The sequence below is a fragment of the Ahaetulla prasina genome, chromosome 2 (assembly GCF_028640845.1).
Source record: "Ahaetulla prasina isolate Xishuangbanna chromosome 2, ASM2864084v1, whole genome shotgun sequence".
NCBI lineage: Eukaryota > Metazoa > Chordata > Lepidosauria > Squamata > Colubridae > Ahaetulla > Ahaetulla prasina.
The window spans coordinates 26,358,903-26,373,202 of record NC_080540.1 but is presented as its reverse complement, the minus strand read 5'-3'; the positions used below and the strand labels follow the sequence as shown (position 1 = coordinate 26,373,202).

At 41.9% G+C, this 14,300-nt stretch overlaps 1 protein-coding gene and 1 pseudogene across 1 annotated transcript in view; both read right to left on the bottom strand.

Moving 5' to 3' along the window:
- Positions 1-14,300, bottom strand: part of LOC131190442 (zinc finger protein 845-like) — a 43,532-nt pseudogene that overhangs the window by 3,256 nt on the left and 25,976 nt on the right.
- LOC131193418 (zinc finger protein 493-like) overlaps positions 1-14,300 on the bottom strand; it is a 38,631-nt gene that overhangs the window by 22,836 nt on the left and 1,495 nt on the right. The gene's annotated exons all lie outside the window — the stretch shown is intronic.

The following is a 14,300-nucleotide window of genomic DNA, read 5'->3' as shown; positions in this document are numbered from 1 at the left end:
TACTGCAAGGGCCGTAATAGCTCAGGCTGTTAGAAGCCTGTTATTAGAACACAGCAGCCTGCAATTACTGCAGGTTCAAGCCCGGCCCGAGGTTGACTCAGCCTTCCATCCTTTATAAGGTAGGTAAAATGAGGACCCAGATTGTTGGGGGGGCAATAAGTTGACTTTGTAAATATACAAATAGAATGAGACTATTGCCTTATACACTGTAAGCCGCCCTGAGTCTTCGGAGAAGGGCGGGATATAAATGTAAATAAAAAAACAAAAAACTGAGCCGCTTTCCCCCCACCCCCCCACAGCTGTTTCCAGTGCAGCCTTTGCTCAGGAACTAAATTGCCACCCAACAGACTCAAACAGCTCTCCAGTTGCCATTGCTTTTTTTAAAAAAAACGTTCCCACTAATTAGTTAAGAGTCTCCAGCCAGGCACCCAGAGGGAGATGGGGGAGCAATTTACAGAACTCTAAGCTTGCAACAGTAACAGAGATGGAATGGACCGTGAGGTCATGTAGTCTAACCCACAGCTTTCACAAGAGTTTATCTCTCATAAATGCCTATCCAGTCCCTTCTTAAAAGCCTCCGGTGATGGGGCACCCACAACTGCTGTAGGAGTTAAATTTAAATTTAAAACCTCTTTTTTTAAAAACAACACTGCACCGATCAAGCCTCTCCAGGCAAAATCCAAAATGGGGTGTAGTAGGGGTGTCCTTCCAATAAGGGGTCAGTAGAATCTCTGGTGGATATTTGTGAGGGAGATGAGGCAGCCACCGCCAGATGCTACCCATTCTTTGATGGATTGATCCATTAATTCCATGGTTCTGCCCTCACAGCTTCCCCACAAGCTAAAGATTAGTCCCTGATTCTTATTCCTCACCCACAAAACAACCCTGTAAGGTAGGACAGGTTGACAGAGGGCTGGTAAAAAATTTAACTTTCCAGGGGTGAACAATATCATCAGATTTGCAGACGGCACCAAGGTGGTGGGAATAGCCAACTCTCCAGAAGATAGGCTCAACTTCCAGAAAGATCTCGGCAGACTTGAACCTTGGGCCCTGTAAGAAGTAATCACGCATCCCTCCCCCTCCTGGAAGAATGAAATATTTTGGGGAATATTAAAAGAGGTCAAAGGAAAAAAATATGCTCCAGCCCCAATTTCCTTCATAGTAAAACAGCTTCCAGCAGAAATCGTTAGAATAGAATAGAATAGAATAGAATAGAATAATAGAATAGAATAGAATAGAATAGAATAGAATAGAATAGAATAGAATAGAATTTTATTGGCCAAGTGTGATTGGACACACAAGGAATTTGTCTTGGTGCATATGCTCTCAGTGTACATAAAAGAAAAGATACGTTCATCAAGGTACATCATTTACAACACAAATGATGGTCAATATATCAATATAAATCATAAGGATTGCCAGCAACAAAGTTACAGTCATACAGTCATAAGTGGAAAGAGATTGGTGATGGGAACGATGAGAAGATTAATAGTAGTGCAGATTTAGTAAATAGTTTGACAGTGTTGAGGGAATTAATTGTTTAGCAGAGTGATGGCCTTCGGGAAAAAACTGTTCTTGTGTCTAGTTGTTCTGGTGTGCAGTGCTCTATAGCGTCGTTTTGAGGGTAGGAGTTGAAACAGTTTATGTCCTGGATGTGAGGGATCTGTAAATATTTTCACGGACCTCTTCTTGATTCGTGCAGTATACAGGTCCTCAATGGAAGGCAGGTTGGTAGCAATTATTTTTTCTTATTATTCTTATTATTATCCTAATTATTAGAGATGGAGCCTTTGGGCCCGTTAAGAAATCCAGGCCAATCTCTTCATAAACAAAACATCTTCAGCTACAGGGTGATGGGATCAAGCAGGAGAGGACAGGACATTTTAGGACAGGGGTCTCCAACCTTGGCAACTTTAAGACTTGTGGACTTCAACTCCCAGAATTCCTCAGCCAGCTTTGCTTTGCTGTCTGAGGAATTCTGGGAATTGAAGTCCACAAGTCTTAAAGTTGCCAAGGTTGGAGACCCCTGTTTTAGGACATAATAGCATTAACCCACCACCATTTAGCAAAAGACACAAACCCTTCATTGCACAGCCAGTTCAACCTCCAAAGTCACAGAAACCTATCAAGATCCATCCACTCATTTGACCATTTGCTCAGCTGCCCCAGAATCACAGGCTGGTTCTGCATATCAATAAACAGAATCTTTTCTTTCCAATCAGCTTCCATTTTATTTCCAGGGCCTTTCTCCCAGCTTGGAACTGAACCAGAGGAATTTTTCTTCCAACAGCCCTAATATAAATTCTCTAATAAATAAATAAATAAATCTTGGTTCTTAACCTGCTCCCCTTGATTAGTTCTTCCCTTCGTGCACAGCATGTGCAAGATTGAATCAGATTCTTCACAAACGGGAGGGAGTGGATTTTGAAGGCCGCGCGCTCTCCGTACTGTCCATTTGTGAAGAAAAGCCAAGCTTCTTACAAAAGGAGGAGAACCTCAGATAAATAGCTTGCAAATTTGAAAATCAGTAGTTTAGAGCAGGGGTCTCCAACCTTGGTCCCTTTAAGACTTGTGGACTTCAACTCCCAGAGTTTCTCAGCCAGCTTCGCTCCACAAGTCTTAAAGGGACCAAGGTTGGAGACCCCTGGTTTAGAGAAGAATACAGCACACACACACCCCAAAAAACCCCCATGCTGGGAGACTTTATTATTTATTTTATTTACTGGAACGTGTCAAACAAAAACAAGAATAACATTACAGGGATCATAGGCACATTAGTGCACTTATGCACTGACTACTTAAGTATGAAATATGACTTCACTTGCATTACTTTTTTAAAAAAAAATATTGTGCACTACAGTACCTTAACAGAATCCCTTACCTAAGGAGGCCATGTTCCTCTTGTTTTCTAGCATGACCTCTTGGTATAGGGCTTTTTGCTCAGAAACCAGCAGGGTCCACTCCTCCATGGAGAAAAACACAGCTACATCCTCAAGCGATACCAAATCCTGACACAGGGAGAGGGAAAAAAACACAACATATCCCATGAACATTCCTAACAATGAACACGTCAATGGATTACATGTATGTCCTCTTCTTAAAGAATTTCCAAGTAGGGCAAATGAGCATGTTAGGATATTGAATTTAGTAGCTGGAACAGTAAAGTGTACAATAGGACACAATTGTAATTGATTAGTTAGAGCAGTGGTAGTCAACCTGGTCCCTACCGCCCACTAGTGGGCATTCTAGCTTTCATGGTAGGTGGTAGGGGTTTTGTCCGATACTGAAGCACTTTCCTTTTTTAAAATTTAATTGACTTTTTAAAAAAATTGCATAGCATTATTTAAAAACATTTTCATAAAATTCCCCGTGACAATTTAAATTTCTGAAAATATACTATTTGTATCGCCCGCGCATAAGTTTAGTTCACGTTACGTAAGTGAAACTAAATGGCGCTATAGTGCGACCGCAAACAAAACAGCCTCGTCCCAGAATAGCTTGCGCATCTCCCCCCACACCACCCAGCTGTAACAGACAAGCAGAGCTGGTAGCCGGCGCCCCCCCCAAAACCCAATCCACAATGCGCGAGAGGCATGCGCAGATGATGATACACAGTGCATTACTATGGAACCGGTGGGCAGTTAGAAAATTTTACTACTAGGAAGATGATGGAATGTGCAGAGATGAGTAAATTGACATTTGAAATTAGAGATCAAGAAGACAAGCAATACTATAAAATATGGGACTTATTCTACAATTGGTTAGAAGGGAAAATATGTTAGAAAAGATATGAGAAGACATATGTATGAAAGAGATGTTTATTTTGAATTTGCACAAAAAGATCTGTAAACACCCCCTCAGCACATTGCAATGGTTTGATATGAATGGATTTTGTTTTGTTTTGTTTTGTTGTGAAAAATAAAATAAAATTCTATTAAAAAATAAAATAAAATTTTACTACTAACAGAGATACAAAAGTGGGCGGTAGGTATAAAAAGGTTGACTACCCCTGAGTTAGAGAGTGCTGACTCATGTGTGGTGCAATCTACGCTCTGATTGGTTACTGTAACTATAAAGGGGGCGTTTCCCTTTTTTCCCTCCTTTTTTCCTTCTGTGTGTTCTGCATGTTTTAAATTTACCTCATGATTATCTTATGTTCTTCCTTTTCTGGATGAATGACAAAGACTGTTGTAAATTTCTAGGTTAAATATATTTATATCTATATGAAAGTCTATAAGTCTGTGCCAATATCTTCAACTTCATCTGGATAGCTCTTGTATAATTCCTTGACAGAACGTCTTCTCTGGAGAACTTTTCCAAAGATTAACGTTTTATTGGCTTGGCCAATGAAACATTATTCCACAGGAACAGCAACCCCATATTCCTTTGTTGTCCATTGATGGGCTAGACCTTGGATATCTTGGCCAAATCCAACACTGAGTTAATTTTACCCACTGCAGCAACCCAATGAATCACGCCAGATCAAGGAAAGTGGGGTTTAATTTCTCTACAAAAGTCAAGCTCAGACTTTACTTTTCACTTTGGGCTTCAATGTTCACAGCTTTAAAAAAAAAAAAACCTTAGTAAAGATCACACCTGGAATACTGAGTTCAGTTCTGGTCATCAAATTACAAGAAAGACTTTGGAAAAAGTGCAGCAAAGAGCAACTCAGGATTAAAGGCTACAACATATGAAAAAGGGTTGCAGAAACTGGATATGGCCAATCTAGAGAAAAGAAGGACTAGGGGAGACATGATAGCAGTGTTCCAGTATTTGAGGGGCTGCCACCAACAAGAGAGGCTCAACTTGTTTTCCAAAGCACCAGAAGGCAGGACAAGAAACACACGAATGGGACATGCGTGTCAATGACAGCATGCGTGGAGCGCATGCACAGGGGCATCTGCACATTCATTTTGGGGATGCGTGCCGAAAAAGTTAGCCATCACTGTCCTACGGCAAAAGTGGGGAACTACGGGCCTTTTATGATGGGTGGACTTCAACTCCCAGAATACCTGACACAGCTGGCTGAGGGATCCTGGGAGTTGAAGTCCACCAGTCCTAAAAGGGCCCTAGTTCCCCAGCCCTGGCCTACAGCAACCTGTAGGAAGTTAGCACCCACCCGTCTCCTAGAATGAATGAAATATTTTAGAAATTATTAAAAAGGGCAGAAGATTATATTTCCCTGGATAAGAAATGGAGAAACATGTTTTAAAGACAAAGCAGCTTCCAGCCTCCCCCCACCTTTGTCCATGGGCCAGAGGCAGAAACTCATTCCCCCCACCTTTGTCAATGGGCCAGAGGCAGAAACTCATTCTCCCCAGCGGCTTACAATGTGTTAAGGAATAGTCTTCATCCATTTGTATATTATATACAAAGTCAACTTTTTGCCCCCAACAATCTGGGTCCTCATTTTACCTACTTTATAAAGGATGGAAGGCTGAGTCAACCTTGGGCTTGCTGGGATTTGAACCTGCAGTAATTGCAAGCAGCTGTGTTAATAACAGATTGTCTTAGCAGTCTGAGCCACCAGAGGTGTTTTGTTTTGTTTTGTTTTTGTTTACATTTATATCCCGCCCTTCTCCGAAGACTCAGGGCGGCTTACAGTGTGTAAGGCAATAGTCTCATTCTATTTGTATATTTACAAAGTCAACTTATTGCCCCCAACAATATGGGTCCTCATTTTACCTACCTTATAAAGGATGGAAGGCTGAGTCAACCTTGGACCTGGTGGGGCTTGAACCTGCAGTAATTGCAGGCAGCTGGTTTTAATAACAGGCTTCTTATAGCCTTGAGCCACCACGGTGTCGGACCATCTGCAACACAACAGGACCCATCTAGCAACAGAAACTCACCACATGGCACCTGGGAAGATTACATCCCCCAGCAAGGCTAGCTAAGACCCCCCCCCCACCCCCTGGGAGTCTGACAACCAATCAGAATACTCTTCCTGTGCCCCGGGAAGTTCAAAGCTTAGAGAGAGCATAAAGCCAGGGCCACACAGCAGCTCACCCTTTTTTTTTTTCTGCTCAGGAACTCAAGCCATGTGATCCTGACCACCATTAAACCATCTTTCCAAGCAGTCTCCATGTTTCCAGTGTCTTTTTCCCCACTTGGAACTGAACCCAGATGGACGTTTCTTCCAACAAACCTTTCTCAATCTGGGAAGCTGTAAAATACGTGGACTTCAGCGCACGTGGGAAATCCTGGGAGTTGAAATCCACATATCCCAAAGTTGCCAAGGTTGAGAACCAACGGCCCACAGGAAAAGGGCGATACCTTTTTAAATGCACCCATGGCTTTAAAAACGCAGTTCAATTGAAGAATGAAAAGGAGTCGAGGGATGAAAGCAACGAGGGCAAAAAAGGGCATCAGAAGGAGCCTTTACCTGATCCTCTCTCCAGAGGCGGCTCCATTTGAGCAACTCCCTGAAATAGCGGCTCCTGGGAGGGATCGCCTCCCTTTTTTCCCCACCGGTTTGGCAGCCATTGAACTCCAAGCTTCCTCTCCAGCAGAGAAAAGGAAGTGACGGAAAATGATCAGGAAGGCCCAGGGGTGGGGGGGAAATGATCATAATCTCCTCGAGGAGGAAGTGGTGCCTTTAGGAGCAATCTTAACAGGCCCCCAAGAAGTTGCATTGAAGGGTCACCTGTCCAAGCATTTTCCCAGATGTGAAGGAAGGAAGGAAGGAAGGAAGGAAGGAAGGAAGGAAGGAAGGAAGGAAGGAAGGGTTTTGTTAATGATTTATTGGGTTAGGGGAGAGGTCTGCAAACTTGGCTCCTTTAAGACTTGTGGACTTCAACTCTGGGAAGTCTTAAAGGAGCCAAGTTTGCAGACCCCTGGGTTAGGGATTTTCTGCCTTCATTGTGAGTTGTATTGTGTTGCGGGGGATGCACTAAGGGAGCTCAACCAATCTCATTGTACATACGTTGTGCACAATAAAGATTTGAATTGAGGAAGGAAGGAGCTTCTTACCTGGGGCTTGCTGGGGCCCGCAGGGAAAGGCGGCTTGTTCCTCGTTCCAAGAGATGCGCGCAGGAAAGGATCCTCGACCGCCGCCGCCCACTCTCCCCTCCTTCCTTCCTTTCCAGCTATGCATCTGGATCCCCCTCCCCGGAACTACCCCAGCCAGGAGTTTGCAGATCCCAAGCTGGAAGGGATCATCGCTCCTCCCCTCTATGTCTACTTCTCCCATTCTCTAAAGGGCGGAGACTGCCGCCCACTCGGGGGGTCCCCCTGCCTGCCCACTACCTTCTGCCACGGGGGGGGGGGGATCGGTCCCGCGTGGGATGGGCAGCTGGGCAGCGAGTCCATTGCTTCTTTGCCCCAGGCAAAGGGGAGAAACAGGAGGAGGGAGGGAAGGGACGAAGCCCAGGATGGGAGGAGGGAAGGGAAATCGATGCAGAGCAGCAAAGTTAGAAGGAATCGTCCTTTAACACAGGGGTCTCCAACCTTGTCAACTTTAAGCCTGGCGGACTTTAAGCAAAGCTGGCTGGGAGATTCTGGGAGTTGAAGTCCGCCAGGCTTAAAGTTGACAAGGTTGGAGACCCCTGCTTTAATAGAATAGAATAGAATAGAATTTTATTGGCCAAGTGTGATTGGACACACAAGGAATTTGTCTTGGTGTATATGCTCTCAGTGTACATAAAAGAAAAAATACCTTCATCAAAGGTACAACATTTACAACACAAATGATGGTCATAGGTTGCAATTTAACCCTTAATGATAGCAACAAAAAGTTACAGTCATACAGTCATAAGTGGAAAGAGATTGGTGATGGAAACGATGAGAAGATTAATAGTAGTGTAGATTTAGTAAATAGTTTGACATTGTTGAGGGAATTATTTGTTTAGCAGAGTGATGGCCTTCGGAAAAAAACTGTTCTTGTGTCTAGTTGTTCTGGTGTTCAATGCTCTATAGCGTCGTTTTGATGGTAGGAGTTGAAACAGTTTATGTCCAGGATGTGAGGGATCTGCAAATATTTTCACGGCCCTCTTCTTGATTCGTGCAGTATACAGGTCCTCAGTGGAAGGCAGGTTGTAGCAATTATTTTTTCTGCAGTTCTAATGATCCTCTGAAGTCTGTGTCTGTCTTGTTGGGTTGCAGAGTCCAACCCCGAGGTGGCCAGAGGAACAGGATGAGGGAAGGGGATGGGAAGCAGCAACTTCAGAAGGGAAGAAAACTGTAATAGGCAGGAAAAGGAGGCTGCCTTATCCACTGACTCCAACAGTGCAGTCCTCAACTTACAACAAAATGATTGTGCCGTAATAACAAATAATCATTGGCTGCCGTAAAAGTATTCCTCAACTTAACGGCCATAAATTTAATGGCCCTTCGAAGTACAACAGCCCAGGAAAAAACTGACTTATGTCCCTCGCTGGTGCTAAAGGCCGTTGCAGGATCCCCATGGCCACACGATCAAAATTCAGCCGCTTGACCACTGAGTCATATTTATGACGGTTGGCGTGTCTCAGGGTCATGTGAAGCTTCGGGCAAGCAAAGTCAATGGGGAAGCCAGATTTGTTTAATAACCGACGATCCTTTTCACACGACCGTTGCAGCATCCATGGTCACATGATCAAAACTGAGACAACTGGGAACAGAATCGCATTTATGACCGTTGTAGTGCCCAGGGGTCACGTGATCATCTCTTGCGATCTTCCCTCAAGCAAAGTCAATGGGAAAACCAGATTCACTTAACAACCGTTGTTGTTGTGTTGTGTTGTGTTGTTGTTAAGTGGTGAAATCCAAATTTTTTTAATACCGGTTCTGTGAACATTAGCTTGGTGGGCATGGCGGGGAAGAATACTGCAAAATCTCCATTCCCATCCCACTCCAGGGGAAGGATACTGCAAAATCTCCATTCCCACCCCACTCCAGGGGAAGAATACTACAAAATCTCCATTCCCACCCCACTCCAGGGGAAGGATACTGCAAAATCCTCATTCCCACCCCACTCCTGGGGGAAGGATATTGCAAAATCTCCATTCCCACCCCATTCTGGGGCCAGATAGAGATGGTATTTGCCGATTCTCTGAACTACTCAAAATTTCCGCTACTGGTTCTCCGAACTATTCAAAATTTCCGCTACCGGTTCTCTGGAACCTGCTGGATTTCACCCCTGCATGTTACTAATTTAACAACTGGTGATTCACTTAACGACTTCCAAGAAAGGTCACAAAATGGGAGCAAAATTCACTTACCAAATGTCTCCCTTAACAACAAAAGTTTGGGGCTCACTTGCAGTTGTAACTGGAGGACTACCTGTACAAAATATTTGCCTCCTAGTTATATATATTCAAGCCCTAGTCTCCATTTCCTCCCCAAGAACTGCTCTTGCCATCTGGTTGAAAGAAGGAAAGCGATCCTTTGAGACTCAAAGTCACCTTTGGTTTTCTTTACCTTTCCTGCTCCAGCCATGTTACCAGATGTGCCCAGCTTCAAATTGAACACATTGAAGACAAAATTGTAACCAAAACGTTATTCTGCAGAAAAAGGAACACAAGGAAATCTTCCTCAAAGCCTTTGTACTGGAATTTTGGGAGTTGAAGTCCACAAAAAATGATTAAGGTTCCCCATCCCTGATGAGCCTCTGGCCTTCCAATTGTCGGAGGCCAAACTGTGCATCTGACCTTGTTCTCTGGGAAACCTGAACCTTCTCCAAGGAATCTTAGGCCTCTTTGCCATCTTCCTCCTTTTGAAATTTTAACTTATAGACTTCAACTCCCAGAATTCCCCACCCAGTATGGTAACATGTGTGCCAGAGGAATTCTGGGAGTTGAAGTCCACAAGTCTTAAAATCATTCAGTGACTATTCGCAGTTACAACGGCACTGAAAAAAATGATTTATGATTTTTTTTTTTACACAACTGTTGCAGCAACCTGTGCTATGTGATCAAAATTTGGATGCTTTGCAACTGGCCTGTATTTTTTATAGTGTCCCAGGGTCATGTGATCACCATTTGAAACCTTCCAACAAGCAAAGTCAATGGGGGAACCAGATTCACTTAACAACTATGTTACTAACTGAACAACTGTGGCAAAAGTTGTAAAATGGAACAAAACTCCCTTAACCCTTAAACTTCTTAGCCATGGAGATGTTGGGCTTTAATTGTGGTCATAAGCCAAGGGCCTGTATTTTCTAAAGCTGGTTTCCTAAATTGTCCAATTTACCGATCAAAAAGAGCCTATGTCTGAGATAGTAGCCTTTAGCTACTGTACAAGTTAGGGCATTAATAAAAAATCAAGCGCAATCAATATCAGACTAGAAATCAGTTAAACACAACCAATGTTATATGGTGCAGACATAACACCATCCCTCCAGTTATTACTTTTGGCAAAACTCTTGAGTCTCATATTGGTTCATTAGTTCATTCTCTTCCGTCACTTTCTCCCACTGAATTATTCACTGAAGATCCTATTTCTCTTTGATTTGCCGTAAATTTCTCCACATGGGTGTAGTGGACCCACTGGTTGATTCCTTCCAACGTTAGGGAAATATAGTCAACACCAGTTCTGCACCTCACCACTTGTGTTGCAATGTTTCTTCTTGAAATATTTCAGCATCTTCCCTATATGATATCTAAGCCAGCTTTCTGCATCCTAATGTTGTCTGGATGTCTAATCCCAAAGATACTTTTTTTCAAAAGTCAACTGGACTTTCTTTTCCCTTGAGGACATTTCACTTCTCATTCAAGAAGCTTCCTCAGAGCTTCCGGTTGATGTTGCGGTGTTTTTCAGATTCAGGAGGACGGAGCTCCATCCCCTGTTCTGAATTCTTCCTGATTATGGGCTCTGTGAGGAGCCAAAGCCACCCTGGAGGGATGGTGTAGCAAAGAGGGGCACCCTGTGAGGTCGAGAAGAGATACAACTCTTCTGGAACCCCGGGGTTTACTTTTCTTCTCAGCCACAGCAAGAAGAGGCAGCTAAAAATGGCTGCCACAAAGCTGGGACAACCGATGCCCATCTAAGACTGGTGCTGAAGTGAAGTAGTTGATAAGTGGCTGGAACTGAGGGAGAGGATTTATTTTTCATTTTAAATTCATCCCCAAGGAACAATTTAGAAGTATTTGCTCAGAAATAGCTGTAAAAGCTGTGTCCAAGCATTCTGAGAAATTACCAGACTGGAACTGTAGGGCATGAGAGAGAAAAATAACAAGCTTTGAAATATACAGAAAATTGGACTCTTACATTGGGAAGAAGTGGTACTGGGAAGGCATTTAAAAATGCTGGAAATATTTACTTATAAAACGTATTCTGCTTTCATAATTGTTCTATAATTAAAACAATGCTCGACAAGTGGTAATATTGAAATTTAAGCTAAGAGTGCAACCTGCTGACGAAAGAGAAAATTACAATTTAGGAAGATTTGCAAGAAAATACCTATTGGGTTATTATTAATTATTCTATGACTACTGGAGACCCTGATACGATAATAAGGAAGTTTTCTTTCAACCAAAGCGACCCCTGAATGATATGCCAGAAGATTAAACCTTTAAAGTGGACGCAAAGCAGCTTTGGATAACTTGTGGGTTTATTTAAATGGAACTGTTTATCTACTGGATATAAAGAACTGGGACTACTGTACTTCCTGAAGGATAACTTAAGGTCTGAATATAAGGCCACATCTCTGACATCAATACAATTGAACGTGTCCAGAAATATTTTACAAGAAGAGTTCTCCATTCCTCTGAAAACAATAAAATACCCTATCCCACCAGACTTGAAATCCTAGGCTTACAAAACTTGGAACTCCGTCGCCTCCGACAAGACCTAAGCTTAACTCACAGAATCATCTATTGTAATGTCCTTCCTGTTAAAGACTACTTCAGCTTTAATTGCAATAATACTAGAGCAACTAATAGATTTAAATTTAATGTCAACCGCTTTAATCTAGATTGCAGAAAATATGACTTCTGTAACAGAATCATCAGTGCTTGGAATACTTTACCTGACTCTGTGGTCTCTTCCCATAATCCTAAAAGTTTTATCCAAAAACTTTCTACTATTGACCTCACCCCATTCCTAAGAGGACCATAAGGGGCGTGCATAAGCGCATAAACGTGCCTACCGTTCCTATCCTATTGTTTTTCTTTTCTTCTTCCTATATATATGCTTATACCTCCTTATATTTACCCATATATGTGTTTATTTACTGTATAATCTTTTTGTATGATACCTACATATATTGTTGTGACAAAATAAAATAAATAAATAAATAAATAAGTTATTGGACTGTTGGAGAAAAGTTGATTTTTTTCTTTAAAAAACCCCCCAAGATATTTTATAAGGGAGAAAGGGATGGAATTTCGAAGGAGATGGAGTTACTTTTTTAAAGCACAAAAGACACATGGAGAAAGCATTTAAGGAGATCATGGAGAGAATGGAAAATACCATGTGGGGGATGATGAGCAAAGAACAAGAGGCTTAGGAAAAGGAGGAGTCAGCAGAAGAAACAAAGAGGAGACAGCAATGGAAATAGTAGTGATTGATGAATTAAATCGGGGGGGGGGGTATTAAGAGAGTTGGAAGATTTGTTTGAAAGGGAGACAGGGAGCTTTGGGAACTAGACAGTGGAAAAGGGTAGAGGTGGGAGAAACAGAAGATTTTGATAGAACTAAAAAGCCAAGAGAAGAATTTGGGAGGAAAGTCAAAAAAAGCATAGCAGCTAGAGTGCTGAAGCAGGCAAGAGACGATGGATAGATTATTTTTTTCCCATCAATAGTCTGATTTACCTCTCTCTTAAAGCATAGCAATTAAAATACTGAAGCGGGTAAGAGATGATGGATAGATGATTTCTCCATTTTTTGTTCCAATTTATTTTTCCTTTTTCCTTTCTCTCTCTCTCTCTCGCTTTTCTTTGTTTTAGGTGGGTTACATGATTAGAAGTTAAACAGGATAGAAAAAATCTTTTAATAAAGGGTGACAGAATTAAAAGCCAGAATAAGTGACAGAAATAAGAGAAGGGGGAATATTCGTGTATACATTTTTATATAATAAAATAAAACAAAAGGAGAGATGGAACAATTGAATAATGATAGATTGCAACATAACATAAATGTGTATTATTATTAGAAAAATATAAGTTGAATGAATGCAATAATTATGATTAATTTTATTAGTTTTACTTGTATTAGAATGTAAGTTACCCAGGTGCCACACGGTTCATGCATTGATTTGATATATTTGTAAAAATAAAAATAAAAAAACCTGTAAATGAAAAAAAGCTGCTGCTTCAGTTCAATACAGAAGAAAATTCTTCGATGAGAAGAAAAATCTCTTCAAGGAAAAAATAGTCCAGTTGCCTTTTGATAAAAGCACCTTTGGGACAACCACAGCCTGGATGACTGAGAATCTCCATAGACATCTGAATGGTTTAGTTTCCAAATCCCTACCTACTTTTGGTGTTTGCATTGACAAAAGTTAATCATTTGTTGCATGTTATGTACACTGAGAGCGTATGCACCAGAGACACATTCCTTCTATGTCCAATCTCGCTTGACCAATGAGAGAATTCCATTCCCATTTCCCTTCCTACATTCTATTCCATTTCTATTCTTATTGTTTCTAATCTTACACCACTCCACTCTAGCACAAAGCTCTAATGTCCAAAACTTAATTCCTAGTTCTACAAGGCAACTCTTCTTTTTAATGGATCAAGACGTTTCTGCTGCTTCGGAAGCCCTTCCTATACTCCATGCATTGCTACAGAATCTCCTGCAAAACCTCTGTCAGCATGAAGCAAATTTTGAGAATCAACACGAGCCAATTTACATCATTTTTTCCTGCTGTGCATCTTATGGCAATTAAAGTCACTACAACTTTTGAATTTCTTGCCACACTCTATGCACTTATAGGGTTTCTCCCTGAGTGAATGATTTCAACTAAAGCTTTTTCCACACTCATGACATGTATATGGTTTCTCCCTGAGTGAATGATTTCAACTAAAGCTTTTCCACACTCCAGGCATTTATAGGGTTTCTCCCCTGAGTGAAGCCTTCTAGGACTCCTGAGTGAAGCCTTCTAGGACTCCTGAGTGAAGCCTTCTAGGACTCCTGAGTGAATGATTTCAACTAAAGCTTTTTCCACACTCCAGGCATTTATAGGGTTTCTCCCTGAGTGAATGATTTCAACTAAAGCTTTTCCACACTCCAGGCATTTATAGGGTTTCTCCCTGAGTGAATGATTTCAACTAAAGCTTTTCCACACTCCAGGCATTTATAGGGTTTCTCCCTGAGTGAATGATTTCAACTAAAGCTTTTCCACACTCCAGGCATTTATAGGGTTTCTCCCTGAGTGAAGCC